We start from the raw sequence: 16,038 nt of genomic DNA, 5'->3' as shown, positions 1-16,038 counted from the left end.
ATTTGTTGGTGCTTACTTGGTGCCCAGCATAATGCTAAGGGCTCAGCATGCAATATTTTAGTTTGTCCTCACCTTTCGTTCACATTTTCTTGAGCGCTTCCCTCGTGCCAGGTCCTGGGTTAAGTTCTGGGTAAGAGAGGTGAGTAGACACCCATGGGCCCTTGCCTCATGAAACTATGGGCAGGAGGGGACAGACAGTAGGAAAAGCATGGCATCAAGAAGTGAAAATGGGCCGGGCACAGTGGCTTACGCCTGTAATCCTAGCACTTTAGGAGGCCAAGGCGGGCGGATCACTTTAGGTCAGAAGTTCAAGACCAGCCTGGCCAACATGGCGAAACCCCATCTCTACTAAAAATATAAAAATTAGCTGGGCATGATGGCACATGCCTATAATCCTAGCTAATTGGGAGGCTGAGGCAGGAGAATTGCTTGAACCTGGGAGGCGGAGGTTGCAGGTAGCCGAGATCACGCTACTGTACTCCAGCTTGGGCAACAGGAGCGAAACTCCATCTCAAAAAACAAAAAAAAAAAGGACACAGAAGGTGGGTGGTTAGGCCGGAGCATGGAGAGGCTGGCAGGGTTCACAAGACACAGTTAGAGGTTTGTTTGTTTGTTTTTTTTTAACATGAAACAGTTTTGAGTTTTGATTTCATAAAAAGTGCTGTGGCTGCAGTGTGGAGGACAGGGAGGGGAAGCCGATGTGGTCACCTAGGTGACATGAAGGAGGAGGCCAAGGAGGCCGTCACCCTAAGCTAAAGCTAGTTTTTAAAAAAGTGACTGGATGCATGCCGCGGATGAGCTCCTAGTTACTTCGGTGGTGAGAAATCCGAGGCCACCATCACCCAGCAGATAAGTGGTGGAATCAGATTCAAGCCCAGCTGTGGCCAATTCCAAACCCTCTTCAGGAAGTCTGAGGCCTCCTGAGGGCCCATCACCCACAGGTGGAAGGAAAGAAAGAGAGAGGTGGGGCGGGTCTGCTTGAACCCAGGTACCAGGCTTCACAAGCCCTCCTAGCGCCACTAGCAGAGCCAGTGATGACTTAGTAAAGCAAGCAGTCAACGGAAATGGCTCAGAGCACTTCCCTCTGGATGCACGTGTGAACAGGTATGTGAGTTTGGGCTGTTTCCCTTCAGGAGGAGGATGGGAAACAGGAGACAGCTTCTCTGTCTTTGGGCTGCTTCGGTCCAGCTGCTGCCTGCCTTGTTTAATCTGGCTGGTGTCAGGACTACTTGGAGAAGGCTCACAGAACAGCTTCCGGTGGGCCATGAGGACCACTCAAACCTTGGTTTGGTGGGAACTTCATGCGGACCAGTCACTGTGTTTTATCCTCCTGCGGTAGATACAGCCACCAGAGCCCACCAGGACAGGGCGTGCACACCAGGCCAGAAGCCAGGGGATCTCACTCAGCCCGTGGCTTCTCTGCCCCATCCAGCCTCTCAGGTAGACCCAAAGGGTGAGCAAATAGTGTCTCACAAAGGGAACCACATGTCAGCAGAATGCCACCCAGGCCTGAAACTCTCCTCTTTTGGTTTAACCATCTTTGAATTATCCATGGTTTTTCTGCTATACCCCGACCAGGCTCTTATAACACACTACACGAACACATACTAAGGGAGAAGGAAACAGACATGGGGCAGAAATCCTTTCCCACCTTTCCTTGGGCCAGTCCTAGCATGACCAGAACAGACTGTTTGATACAGAATTCTGGAAAGGCAGTACAGCCTATGGGTTAGTGAAGATCGTGCACTCCGAAGTCAGATCACCTAGGAAGCAGTCCTGACTCTACCACTCACTAAATGAACATGGGAACTTGGGAAGTTTACATGTGCTAATTAAGGTAAATATCATTCGCTGTGTTAAGAGATAAACTCGAGTTAGCAGAAGAAAAGTTTCTCACTTATATAATGATCCATCATGGGTCAGGGATGAGGATGGCTGCTTTGATGATTAAATGAGATATTGCCTGCATCATGGATATGTGGTACTTAATAAATGTTCTTTTTTTTTTTTTTTTGAAACGGAGTCTCGCTCTTGTTCCCCAGACTGGAGTGCAATGGCGTAGTCTCGGCTCACTGCAACCTCCACCTCATGGTTTCAAGCAATTCTCCTGCCTCAGCCTCCTGAGTAGCTGGGACTACAAGAGCCCACCCCCATATGCCCGGCTAATTTTTTGTATTTTTAGTAGAGACGAGGTTTCACCATGTTGGCCAGGCTGGTCTCGAACTCCTGACCTCAAGTGATCTGCCCACCTCGGCCTCCCAAAGTGCTGGGATTACAGGCGTGAGCCACCGTGTGCAACCTCATTTTTATTATTTTTAAATCTTTCTTCTGAACACTGATTTTTCTAAAAGTAGAAATTGAGGCATGACAATTTTCACAGTGGGAGAGATTTGTATGTGGCGGCTGGGGAGATGGAGAAAGACCTTCCCTCAAATCTCATGTCCCCAAGAGCAATCTCTGCTTCTCCCCTCTCCCGGGCCTGGGGAACTTGAACAAGTACTTTCAGTGTGTGGACCTTCTCCACAGCTTCAAGGGCTTTTCAGAAAGGGTGACATCTGGAAAGCTGAGAGTCTCAGCAACATGAAGACTGGCCATGTGAACAAGGGACATCTGTTCAGGCATTCTACTTTCAGAATCACCAAGCACAATTTTGTCCCTGGCACTGTCAGAAGCCGGGAAGACAAAGGTAAATTAAACATGGTCTAAAGCGTGAGACAAACTCACAAGCCAATCACTAGAGCACGGGAGGCTCAGGGCTGGCACACAAGTGACGAGCAAGCACGTGATGTCCAGAGGACAGGAGTGTGAGTTCTCTCCACAAGTATTTTTGTTTGTTTGTTTTTGGTTTTTTGTTTGTTTTGTTTTGTTTTTGTTTTGAGAGAGTCTCGCTCTGTTGCCCAGGCTGGAGTGCAATGGTGCAGTCTTGACTCACTGCAACCTCCACCTCCCAGGTTCGAGCGATTCTCCTGCCTCACCCTCCCAAGTAGCTGGGATTACAGGTGCCCACCACCATGCTTGGCTAATTTTTGTATTTTTAGTAGAGAAAGGGTTTCACCATGTTGGCCAGGCTGGTCTCGAACTCTTGACCTCAGGTGATCTGCCCGCCTCAGCCTCCCAAAGTGCTGGGATTACAGGCGTGAGCCACTGCGCCCCGCCTCCATGAGCATTTGAGCTGGGCACTGGCAGGTAAGAGAATGCCAGGCAGACAAGGCAGGAGAGGGCAGCAGGAAGGAGAAGAAATATGCAAAGAGACAGGTGAGAAGTTCAGAGAGGCCAGGACAGGTGCTAAGGATTAGAACCACCGGCGAGCGTTCTAGACGCGGGTCCCAGGCCAATTAGATCAGGACCTCTGGAAGAAGGATCTGATCTTGAGTAGGTGAGTTTCACGTGCAGCCAGAAATAAGGAGTAGGGGATTGTAGCTCAGCGGGAAGGGCAAGGCCAGAGATGAGGTTTGTTGGAGGGAATGAGGTAAGAATAAGAGTCAGGCTAAGAAACTGGGTATTCTCCTGCCAGGTCATGAGGAACCTCAGTGTGGCTCTTGTATATAGGGAGAAACACGATTAGGGAATCTTCGGGTTTGCAAAGAGAGAAGAGTGGCAGCAGGCCCAGAGCCCGGGGGAGCCTGCAACAGTCTGAACTGAGGGCTTGAAGGAAGGCTGCGGCGGTCAGAACAGAGGGTGAGCTCCTCAAACCGGCTCGGATTTGGGAAATGAAGACGAGGTTCTGTAACTTGCTCAGAGTTGGGGACAGGTTCTATACAGGGTGGAACACCGAGAACAGGATCCTGGCCAAGGATCCTCTCTCCGGGGCGTGCACCATTCTTCTCCTTCGCCTCTCCCTCCTCCACGACCACCCAGGTGAAACACTGGGGAGGAACATTTAGGGAGAAGGGATATTCTGATTACTTGCTTGCTTCAGTGATCCTCTGATCAGTACAAATGGGGACTTTCCAGGAAAGTTCTGATTCAGCACGCTCACACCCAAGCCCCGCCTTCCACCCTGAGGCAGCTGGGCAACCTGGAAGGCGCCGTCCCCCAGCAACCGCAATGGGCACTGTGGCTGCGCGCCGCCCTCCAAAAGCAAGGCCGCACCAGCTGCTCTGCAGAGCCCCTCCCTCACCAGCCCTCGCCTCCTCCCGGCAAATGTTGGGTTTGCCATCTGGCCACAAGGTGGCAGCATTTCCCATGAAATCTGCCTGGAGTTGGGCACGGCACCGCAAAGGGATTTAGGGAAGTCGTTGGGCAGCAAGAGACTGCGAGGAGAGCCCTGGGTTCCTGAAAGAGGCCCCTGGAATCGGTTTCCAAGATTCCAAAGAAGACCAGTTCTGAGACCAACCAGACTGGACCTCCGCCATTTGCCCACTGAGTGCATTTCCACCTGGACTTACCTTCCTGAGCCTCACCTTTCCCATTTGTAAAACAGGGACAAAAATAACTGCTGCATGGGATTATTTGGAAAGCCTAATAAAACTGATATATGTAAAGTCCTTGGCAAGGGCCCAGCATTTAACAAATGCGTATTAAATGGTAAGCTATTATTGAAGGAAAATAGTGGAATTTGGGGGTTATCGTCTTTAGATTTTTTAAAAAAGAAAGAAAAAAGCAAAACAAAACAAAACAAAAAAGCCTTCACTTTCAATCCCAACCACTCTCCTTTCTAGCTAAACCTGGGCTGCTTATCTAATCTCCGAAGCCTGGGTTTCTTCCCCTGTGAAGTGGAGATGATACTGCTATCGGGCAGGGTTGCTGTTGTAAACACTCAGCCTGCCTCAAGAGGATGTCTACTGATTGGCGACTAACTTTTCTTATTCTCAGCCTTCAGTGGGAGCTGAAGGCTGATCCCAGCCTGAAGCTTGACCTGTTGAAGAGTAAGGAGCTCCACCCACCCCATCCTCCCACTGCAAGAGCTGCATAAAGCTCTGGGGCCTTGCTCTCCTAGAAGGCTCCAGGACAGAGGACAGAAGCAGCAATGCCTAGACCCTTTTAGGGACCGTCTACCCAGTAGCTGCTCTTCCAGAGATGATCCCTGTCCCCGAACTGAGCCCAATTCCAGGGGCAGTAAAAGGGATGTCCTTACACTCATGCATTCATAAAACCCTCTACCCAATTAATTGCTGTTATTTGAACTTCCCAGCCACTCTGTGAAACAGCGTGAAAATTGAGGCTTAGAGAGGCCACACTGCGGATCAGGAACAGGCCGCTCCTAGGTGGCTGGGAAATCTTCGCTTCTCAGTCAGCTCAGGCTGTTTCCATTCCCAGGCCACTCCCTCAACAATCCCTTATCATGGTCTTATCTCGGCCACATACATATAGATTTTGTTCTCAGGCTAGAGCCTTTGGCCAGAAGGAATCTGCCCCACTGGCTGTTAGTCAACCACGTGAACGTTTAGGAAACATGTATTACGTAGAATGCTGCAGTGAAGATGGAGAATGTGAACACAGGCTGGCTTCTGCCCCCAGGCAGCAACTCTGTATTAATCAGGAGACTTGCAGGGGTCAGTGACAGAATCCTAACGCAAAGCAAAAACCAGGATATCCAAAGGCAGGACTGGCTTCAGATGTGGTCAGATCCAGGGGCACAAAGATGTTCACAAGGTACAGTCTTTGCTCCACCTCTCAATGCCGCTTCCCTTGGGATGTGGCCTTATTTTCACATTGATTTATTCCATATGTAGGAAAGATGGTTGCCAACAGGCCCAAACCTATATCCTTGCACCAGTCATGGGAATGGCAAAGAGACCCTCCCTCTATCAACAGAAGACCATGAATTGGCCCAAACCCCATCAGCCTTTCCAGAGCCATGAACAGTGGGAAAAGAGTGGTTCTTACAAGGAAAATAACTGCCTAGACAAAAACGTGTTAATTGCCAATATCTACTGAAATCATGCTTCTGTCCATTCTGTCCACAAATGGTGCCTGACATGCCATAGGTGCTCAGTGATGGGGACAGAGGGATGAATAAAACACAGCCATTCAGGAGGAGTCTAATGGGAAACACCAAGAAGCAAATAAGCAATATAATGTGGAAGTGGACCAGGCACGGTGGCTCACGCCTGTAATCCCAGCACTTTGGGAGGCCGAGGCGGGAGGATCACTTGAGGTCAAGAGTTCGAGACCAGCCTGGCCAACCATGGCCAAGATGGTTAAACCCCATCTCTACTAAAAATACAAAAAAACATTAGCTGGGTGCGGTGGTGGGGACCTGTAACCCCAGCTACTCTGAGGGCTGAGGCAGGAGAATCGCTTAAACCCTGGAGGAGGTGGTTGCAGTGAGCTGAGATGGAGCAACTCTACTCCAGCCTGGGCAACAGAGGAAGACTCCATCTTAAAATAATATAATAATAATAATAATAATAATAATAACGTGGAAGTGGCCAGGAGTGGTGGCTCACGCCTGTAATCCCAGCACTTTGGGAGGCCAAGGCAGGTGGATCACCTGAGGTCGGGAGTTCGAGACCAGCCTGACCAACATGGAGAAACCCCATGTCTACTAAAAATACAAAATTAGCCAGGCATGGTGGTGCGTGCCTGTAATCCCAGCTACTCGGGAGGCTGAGGCAGGAGAATCACTTGAACCCAGGAGGCAGAAGTTGCAGTGAGCTGAGATCATGCCATTGCACTCCAGCCTGGGCAACAACAGCAAAACTCCGTCTCACAAAATAATAATAATGTGGAAGTGCTGGAAAGAGAAGGGCATGGCAGGGACACTGGGGAAGGGCAGTTAGCTCCGCTTTGATGGGGATTTGGTGGAAAGCACTTGGATCAGTGCACAGATAGTGCATTGGGAGGATCTAGATTGAATCTGAACAGCCAAAAGTCACCCGGCTCTGCAGGGTTTCTCAGCTACCCGCCCTGAGGATACCATGGCCTTTCCCTTCTTCTGGGAATGCAGGAAGCCACCAGACAACACCAGCCTGGAGAGCCTGTCCCCTGGGAAGAACGGTCTGGTCTGTGCGGGGCTGGAAGTCTGCTGCTCCTTCACTCTGGATCCTGACTCCCTCCCTCCACATATGAGGAGCAGGACTTCCCGTCACTTTCTGCAGAGGTGGTCCTGCCCATGGGACCATCCTATGTGCTAGTACCGGGTTTCTCAATTGTGGCACCATTGACATTTGGGCCAGATGGCTTTGTTGTGGGAAGCCATCCGGTGCATAGATGTTGTTTAACAGCATCCCTGGCCTCTACCCACCTCACACCCCACCCCTGCCGATTCGTGACAGCCTCTCAGACATTGCCAAATGTCCTCTTGAAAGGTAAAATGGACCCCAGTAGCGAACCACTGCTCTAATGCATTTCCTCCCCACCCATTTCTCCCCTACTCAAGATCCCAGCATTCATAAAGAAGGAGCCTCTTCTCCCTAAGGAGACATTTATTGATACTTCCTATGTTCATCCATTTGACACTCCTCAAGCCAAGGGTTCTAGAACTACAGGCTGAGGTCTCTACCCTGATCCTCCTCTTCTTCTCTGAGGTCTCTACCCGATTCTTCTCCTCTTCAACTACCTCAGTTGACTGCATGAGCTGAGTGTGAAAAACAGAATTGACTGCCCCAACCTCCCAGTCCCTCCTGCACCCCACAGACCTCCTGAGGAGCTGCCACTGCTTGGAGGAAGGCAGAGATGCTGATAATCCTAAGACAGGAGCGATGGGCTATGTGCAGTAAGGAATGGCCCTGTGTGTGTGCTACAGTGAGGAGCGTCAGAGTGATTCACGTGAGAAAATGACAAGTGAGAGGAGCCTGGGGACTTCCAAGCAACCTCCCTTGGTACCTGGGGGAGGGATGCCAGGCCCTGAGATGACAGGGTAAAACTTTATTTCCTCCTTCCTGTCCTGTTCCTATGCCAGCCATCACAGAGCCCCTTGAAACAGCAACTTGATGGTAATTTATGGTGCTCAAATAATATTCTCTGGACAGGTGCCAGGGATGCAGTCACAGAGCTCAGTAGCTTTTCTAGAGAGAATATGAGTTGATATCTATCAGTCCCCAACTGGTAAGGCTTCAAGGGGCTGCTTGGAGGAGGCGGTATTCCTCTCAGTAGCATAAATCTGCCAGGGACAGGAAGAATGTGTGTGTGTGTGACACATTACAAATATCAAGGGTAATGTATAGCACAGGCTTCAAGGAGATGCACGCAGGTGTAAAGGCACCAGGTGCGAGGATGCGTGCAGGTGCAAAGACACGAGGTATAACTGAAGGTGTAACACAGTGTGAGGACTAGCGAGACATACTGGGGGCAGGTTGGCGGCGGGGCGGGGGCGGTGGGTGATGCATCATGTGTAATTAGTAGAAATGTTGGAACAATGGAACATGCAGAGCAAAGATGTGTGTGCAGGAGCTGCAGCAAATACCGCAGCAAGTACTGAGTGGAGGTTTCTTACTCACTCTCATATTCACACCTGTGTTTCTCTGTACCAGGGAGAGACGGGAGGATTGGGTAGAATAATACTCAGCATGTGACATTCACTGTGTCACAGTCTATCTTCTGCTGTTACAACAAAATACCACAGACTGCATAATTTATGTAGAAAAGATGTTTATTTGGCTCGTGGTTCTAGAAGCTGGGAAGTCCAAGAGCATGGCACTGGCATCTGGTGAGGGTCATCCTGTGGTGGAAGGTATCACATGGCATCTATGCCCATCATAAGAGACAGAGAGAAAAGAGGCCAAACTTATCCTTTTCTCAGGATCTCACTCCTGCAATAACAGCATCAGTACATTCATGAGTGCAGAGTCCTCCTGGCTAATCACCTCTTAAATGTCCCACTTCTTAATACCATTGTAATGACCATTAAGTTTCCAATACATGAACTTATGAGGGACACATTCAAGCCATAGCATTATATGTATAAGAGCACAGCTTGGCCGGGCATGGTGGCTCACGCCTGTAATCCCAGCACTTTGGAAGGCGGAGGCAGGCAGATCACTGGAGGTCGGGAGTTTGAGACCAGTCTGACCAACATGGAGAAACCCCATCTCTACTAAAAATACAAAATTAGCCGGCCATGGTAGCACATGCCTGTAATCCCAGCTACTCGGGAGGCAGGAGCTACTCAAGGCAGGAGAATCGCTTGAACTCAGGAGGTGGAGGTTGGGGTGAACCGAGATCGCGCCATTGCACTCCAGCCTGGACAAGAGTGAAACTCCGTCTTAAAAAAAAAAAAAAAAGAAACAGAAAAAAGAGAGAGAGAGAGAAGAGTACAACTGAGGGATCACTTTAATCACTCTCTTTTTTTGACCTCTGAAGACAGAACACATACCAGTCTATATTCCTGACAGGATATATGGTGAAATGGTTTTTGGCATGAGCTTTAGAATCAATGATTGGAGTTTAAACCCTGCTCTACCATGTACTTGCTACAAGTCTTAGACAAATCTTCAACCTCCCTATGACCCAGTTTTCTCATCAGCAACATGGGGAGAAGGAAAGCTACCTACCGCTTGTGGTGGTTATGGCAAGTACAGAAGATCCAGGAGTAAACACATAAAGGGGTACATTCCCAAATGTCAGCTCTGTGCTAACTGGAGGAGAGCAGAGATGACATCCTATTGCGTCATCTCAAAGAGTCCTGCAGGACAGAGAAGCTGGGCTCTTCCAAAGGCTTGCTGTATCCCAAGGGCAGAATCCTTGCTGGGAAGGCACCTTTTCCCCTCTTTGCAACCCCACCTCTCTAAGCCCTTGCATTCACCTCCAGTGAACCTGACAGAGGGAAAGAGCTGGGGCAATATGAATGAGATTCACTTCCAGAGGCACATCCCATGGACAAAAAAGCATCAGGGGGCAACAGGATGGAAACACAGTTGAAGCCATTCTATACCCAGATAGATGCAGGCCCTGAGAACTTAGGGAGGCAGGCAAGCTCATCCCTGCCAGGGACTCCATGAGCCCTACCGGCTGCTTCCAGTCCTCACCCCAGAATCCCTCTCCTGGGGTTCAAACCCTGGCTGGGCATGGTGGCTCACACCTGTAATCCCAGCACTTTCAGAAGCCAAGGCGGGCGTATCACAAGGTCAGGAGATCGAGTCCATCCTGGCTAACACGGTGAAATCCTATCTCTACTAAAAATACAAATAAATAAATAAATAAATAAATAAATAAGCCGGGTGTGGTGAGGGGCACCTGTAGTCCCAGTTACTCAGGAGGCTGAGGCCGGAGAATGGCGTGAACCCAGGAGGCAGAGTTTGCAGTGAGTCGAGATCGCGCCACTGCACTCTAGCCTGGGCGACAGAGCGAGACTCTATCTCAAAACAAAACAAAACAAAACAAAAAAAACCCACCTGCACTCAGGGGTGTGCTGGAACCCACCTATAAGACCGATATTTGCGTGTCTTCCCACGTTCAGTAACATCACACTGGTAGCTTGAAATCAGCCAAGGTGGAAGCATTTACACCAGGAAAATTGGCAAATTTCTATGAGACTGGTAGAGTTGGGGGCAGATACAAAAGAGAATAAAAACGTCAAAGAGCTGTTGGGAGAAGAGAAAAGAAAGGATGGCCACGGGTTAAAGTGTTATCTGTTGACCTCAGAAATATGGGGACTTTGACACACAAGGCTCAAGAACTCAGGCCTGGATGGGCTCGGGGGCTCATATCTGTAATCCTAGCACTTTGGGAGGCCTAGGCGGTTGGATCACTTGAGGTCAGGAGTTCGAAACCAGCCTGGCCAACATGGGGAAACACCGTCTCTACTAAAAAAAAAAAAAATACAAAAATTAGCTGGGCATGGTGGCAGGTGCCTGTAATCCCAGCTACTTGGGAGGCTGAGGCAGGAGAATCACTTGAACCAGGGAGGCAGAGGTCGCAGTGAGCCAACATCATGCCACTGCACTCCATCCTAAGCAACAGAGCAAGACTTCGTCTCCAAAAAAAAAAAAAAAAGGACTCAGGCCTGGCACCATGAAAAACCATAATCAGACAAAAAGCCAAAATACCCACAAAAACTGTGGGAGAAGCAGCGAGAGAACGTTTTCTGCGTTCTTCCACTCTGCCGGGGTGTCGGGCCAGGTCACAGCAGCCTGTCTGGGACACAGTGGGGACGCAGATACCCTTCTTTACACCTGGGGTGCTCAGCTCCCCACTACCCAATAGTGCTGAGTGGTGACACCACACACCACCCTCCGCAAGGGAACTGCCTGGGGCACAGTCACACCCCTTCCCAGAGAAGCCCACATCCAATGCCTGGTCCACACAGCAGCAGGGTGTGGAGGCCAGGATCTGACTGTGACAAGGAGCTGACTCCAAGGGCTGAGACTGATTCTTCAGCATCACCTCTTCCACTAAAGGTCAGTCTTCCACTAAAGCAGTCAGGCAAAGGCCTGGCTGCTTGTGGCATCTCGGAAGAGTTGTCCCAGCTCCAGAGCTCACCAGGGGATCAGCTGAGGCCACTATCACTACATCATCACAGCTCAATGTCTCCCTCTGCCCATCCCTGCACTCCTCACTCTTTCCCTTCCAAGCATTGTTCCTGCTGTCTCTAAAAAACCTCCTGCATGCAACTCTCCAGCTCAAAGTCTGTCTCCTGGGAAACCCAAGACACAGACACCCTCTACCCCACTCCTGTAAGAAGGGAAAATGATGTTGACTGGAGATTGTGCTGCAGAGACCCCCTGCCCAGGAGACCTAACGCCTTCCCCACTCCCACACCATGTCATTCTCTGTAATGGCAGAGGGGTGGGGGTGCGAGTTGTAAGATGCTGGGTACCTGCAGACAGCTGGTGCAGGGTGCTTCCTCAGAACAGGTGCAACACAGTGTGTTTTGCTGGGGAAAAGGGATGTCAAGCAATCTATGACGGGGGTGCAGGGAGTCTGGGGAGAAACAGAATGAAGTGTGTGTGTGTGTGTGTGTGTGTGAATGTGTGTGTGTGTGAGAGAGAGAGCGCTGGTGTTTGTGTTCTAGGCTACAGCAAGGGGAGGGAGACAAAAGAATAAAACCTGCTTGTTGGCTGAGTGCAACATGCCTGTAATCCCAGCACTTTGGGAGGCCGAGGCAGGCAGATCACCTGAGGTCAGGAGTCTGAGACCAGCCTGCCAACATGGTGAAACCCTGCCTGTACTAAAAATACAAAAATTAGCCGGGCATGGTGGCACGTGCCTGTAATCCCAGCTACTCGGGAGGCTGAGGCAGAAGAATCTCTTGAACCTGGGAGGTGGAGGTTGCAGTGAGATTGCACCATTGCACTCCAGCCTGGGCAACAGAGCAAGACTCCATTTCAAAAAACAAAAAACAGAAAAACCCTGCTTGTTGGATGTAGCAACACACAGGACCTCTGCAGCAAGAGCCACATGTGCTGTTGTCTATGCAGAGACGTGAGCACGCAGATACACACATCCTTTCTACCTCCAGGCACTAAACACATGCTGTCCCAAACATGCACCCACCTTCTAGGTCCTGGTTCTTGGGTGAGGAGGGGAAGAACTGAGCCCGACTGACCTTTAGTGGAAAAGGTGATGCTGAAGAATCAGTCTCAGCCCTTGAAGTCAGCTTCTTCTCACAGTCAAATCTTCTACACACTCAAATCCTTTACACAGTCAAAGCCTCTACACTCTGCTGCTCACCTTTCCATAACGCTTCAGAGTTCACAACGTGCATTTGTTCATTCCTCAAATACTGACTGGGAGTCTGAGATGGACGCTCATTGTACCAGGTGCCAGACTCGCATGCAGCTCGTCTCCTGACTTCAAGCTCATGCTGGCTCCACCTGACCTCATCATGTGTTCTAAAGGGACAAGCCAGGGATCCTGGATGCAAGAACTGGTTGGCCTCAGCCTCAGCAAATGAATTCATCCCATTTGCCATCTTTCTGGCTCAGAAACTCCATTTATGATCTGCGCCCCAGCTCACTCTCCTGCAGAGGAGGCTGCACAGATGGCGAGCTTCCCCGCCACCTGGAAGAAGGGAGTTCCTGGCCACCCTGCCAGTGGGAGGACTTTGCTGAACAAACTCCAGGCAGTGGACCGTGTCCACACTGCGTGCTTCTAAGTGGAGGCCAATTTGCTTCTTACCTCCTCCAGTCATTCCCCTGCCCAATCTGGACGCTTACTGAGAGCACACAGGCGAACCTTGCCCCACCTTGGGGGCAACCGTGTTACTTGTCAACTTGCTGACTGGAAATTAGTTTCTCTTCTGAGGTGCTGGAGCAGAGCATGGGCATTGACTTTTACTGACTGAGAGTATGTGCTCAGTCAGAATAAGGGAAGTACTCCTGATTACCTTTTAAATTAATCCAGAATTTCACTAAACACTCAGAGGCGAGACCTGCGCATGCCACTGGAGTCTTCCATCTTCCCAGGGTGTGGCATGTTTCTGTTACATCTGCCACTCAGCAGCCTGGATTTTTTTTTTTTAGACAGAGTCTCACTCTGTCACCCAGGCTGGAGTGCAGTGGCACAATCTTGGCTCACTGCAACCTCCACCTCTTGGGCTCAATCAAGCCATCCTCTTACTTGAGTTGCCCATCACCACGCCCAGCTAAATTTTTTTGTTTTTTGAGATGGAGTCTCGCTCTGTCACTGAGGCTGGAGTACAGTAGCGCAATCTTGGCTCACTGCAACCGCCACCTCCTGGGTTCAAGTGATTTTCCTGCCTCAGCCTCCTGAGTAGCTGGGATTTCAGGCGCCCGCCACCATGCCTGGCTAATTTTTGTATTTTTCATAGAGACGGAGTTTCACCATGTTGGCCAGGCTGGTCTCGAACTCCTGACCTCAAGTGATCTGCCCACCTCGGCCTCCCAAAGTGCTGAGATTACAGGTGTGAGCCACTGCGCCCTGCAATTTTTTGTATTTTTTGTAGAGACAGCCTCACTATGTTGCCCAGGCTGGTCTCAAACTCCTGAGCTCAAGTGACCCGCCCTCCTCAGCATCCCAAAGTGCTGGGATTACAGGCCTGAGCCACCACGCCTCGCCTGAAGCCTGGATTTTAGCGGCCCCCTGGGTCTGGATCCCCAAGATTCCTTAACTTTTAAGGCTGGAATGAATACTGGATGTGGGAAGTGCCACCTTGGCACACGGTATAGTGTGAGTGCCCCATCAGTGCACAGTGGAGAGTAAGTGCTCAGTCAGCCGCCACTCATGACATTATTGCCTCATTGCTGCCCTGGAGAGAAGCCCCTGGTTACAGAAGTGATCAAACCCATTAAATGCCCACTCCATCAAGTCCCATCCTTTGGCCCATGGCTCATGTCAGAGGGCAGGCTAATCTCTAAAGTCCACCCACTGCTTTAAGGCCTGCCAAATGCAAGAGTCTCTTGGATCATGATAAAATGGAAACAGAAAACACCAAGAGACAGAGGTCAGGTAAAGGGCTCCGCTTGCCCATGAACCCCTGCCATTCCATGCAGGTGCAGGTCTTTGGCCTTCCAGGAAATTCTGGTCCTTGAGCTGGATGATGGGGTGGACAGCAACCACCTGCAGCTGAGTTCTTGCAGGGACATCATAGGAGTTGTTTAGAAAGATAAACAGGAGAATGTGTCCATCCTGATTTTGGATCGGGACAGAAATTATGATCCATAGTGACATCAAACCCAGATTGACTTTACCTCACTTGGAATATACCAAGTTTCTCTCCTATCTTTGTTCTCCTTTATGGAGACTTTTACTGTAAAAATGTTAAGTGATATGAAATATAAGCTCTATAAATATATTTGGAACTCAAGCCATATGGCTTAACAGGAAAGAGATAGCTGTTTGCTGGGCTCTTTGGTTATAAAGCCGCTCAAAGCCCCCATATCAGAAGTTAAAAGATAGGAAGTCAATAGAGCATCTTAAGCAATTCAGTGCACATTTTAAGGCAACTTACTAATTGTTGTTGTTGTTCAGCCACCGTTCATTGAGTATATTCCATGTGAGACACTGTGGTAAGTGAGATGAGGGTTGAGTAAAATATTGAATACAGGACATTTTATATTATTATTTACCAGTTGTGTTAGTCCATTTGCACTGCTATAAAGAAATACCCGACCAGGCGTGGTGGCTCATGCCTGTAATCCCAGCACTTTGGGAGGCCGAGGCAGGCAGATCACAAGGTCAAGAGATACAGACCAACCTGGCCAACATAGTGAAACCCCATCTCTACTAAAAATACAAAAATTAGCTGGGTGGGTAGTCTCAGCTACTTGGGAGGCTGAGGCAGGAGACTCACTTGAACCCGGGAGGTGGAGGTTGCAGTGAGCCGAGATCACACCACTCTACTCCAGGCTGGTGACAGAGCGAGATTCTGTAGGGAAAAAAAACAAAAAACAAACAAAAAAAACCTGGGTAATTTATAAAGAAAAGAGGCTTACTTGGCTGACAGTTCTGCAGGCTGTACAAGCAGCATTGTGGTGGCATCTGCTTGGCTTCTGGTGAGACCTCGGGAAGCTTTCAATCATGGCAGAAGGCAAATGGGGAGCTGGCATATCACATGGGGAGAGTGAGCAAGAGAGAGAGACGGGGAACAGATGGAAGTGCCAGGCTCTTTTAAACAACCAAGGCTGGGTACAGTGGCTCACACCTATAATCCCAGCACCCTGGGAGGCCAAGGTGGGTGGATCACTTGAGGTCAGGAGTTCGAGACCAGCCTGGCCAACATGGTGAAAACCCCGCCTACTAAAATATAAAAATTAGCTGGGCATGGTGGCGCACGCCTGTAATCCCAGCTACTCGGGAGGCTGAGGCAGGAGAACTGCTTGAACCCGGGAGGCGAAGGTTGCAGTAAGCCAAGATTTCATTGCTGCACTCCAGCCTGGGTGACAGGGTGAGACTCCATCTCAAAAAATAAAAATAAAAATAAAATAAAATAAAAATAACCAGACCTCACATGAACTAACAGACTGAGAACTCACTCATTACAGGGAGGACAGCTCCAAGACATACATGAAGGATCTGTCTCCATGACCCGAATACCACCTGCTAGGCCCACCTCTAGCACTGGAGGTCACATTTCAATATGATATTTGGAGAGGATGAAATAACCTCCCATATCACCAGTTGTTAACATTTTTGCCACATTACACTCTCTCCCTCCCTCCTTCTCTCTGAAATACTCAAATGGTTTCTGAACCA

The 16,038-nt window shown here is 49.7% G+C and overlaps 1 long non-coding RNA gene across 1 annotated transcript; it reads right to left on the bottom strand.

The window, feature by feature from the left end:
* Positions 1–8,518: 8,518 nt before the first annotated feature.
* Positions 8,519–15,215, bottom strand: LOC119618327 (uncharacterized). Its single transcript, XR_005234652.2, has 3 exons — positions 15,137–15,215; positions 14,795–14,847; positions 8,519–8,696 (listed from the first exon to the last, which is right to left on the bottom strand). It is a non-coding gene; the product is annotated as an uncharacterized lncRNA (long non-coding RNA).
* Positions 15,216–16,038: the final 823 nt, after the last annotated feature.

The sequence above is a fragment of the Chlorocebus sabaeus genome, chromosome 23 (genome assembly GCF_047675955.1).
Source record: "Chlorocebus sabaeus isolate Y175 chromosome 23, mChlSab1.0.hap1, whole genome shotgun sequence".
Taxonomy (NCBI): Eukaryota; Metazoa; Chordata; class Mammalia; order Primates; family Cercopithecidae; genus Chlorocebus; species Chlorocebus sabaeus.
This window is presented reverse-complemented; position numbering and strand designations above follow the sequence as displayed.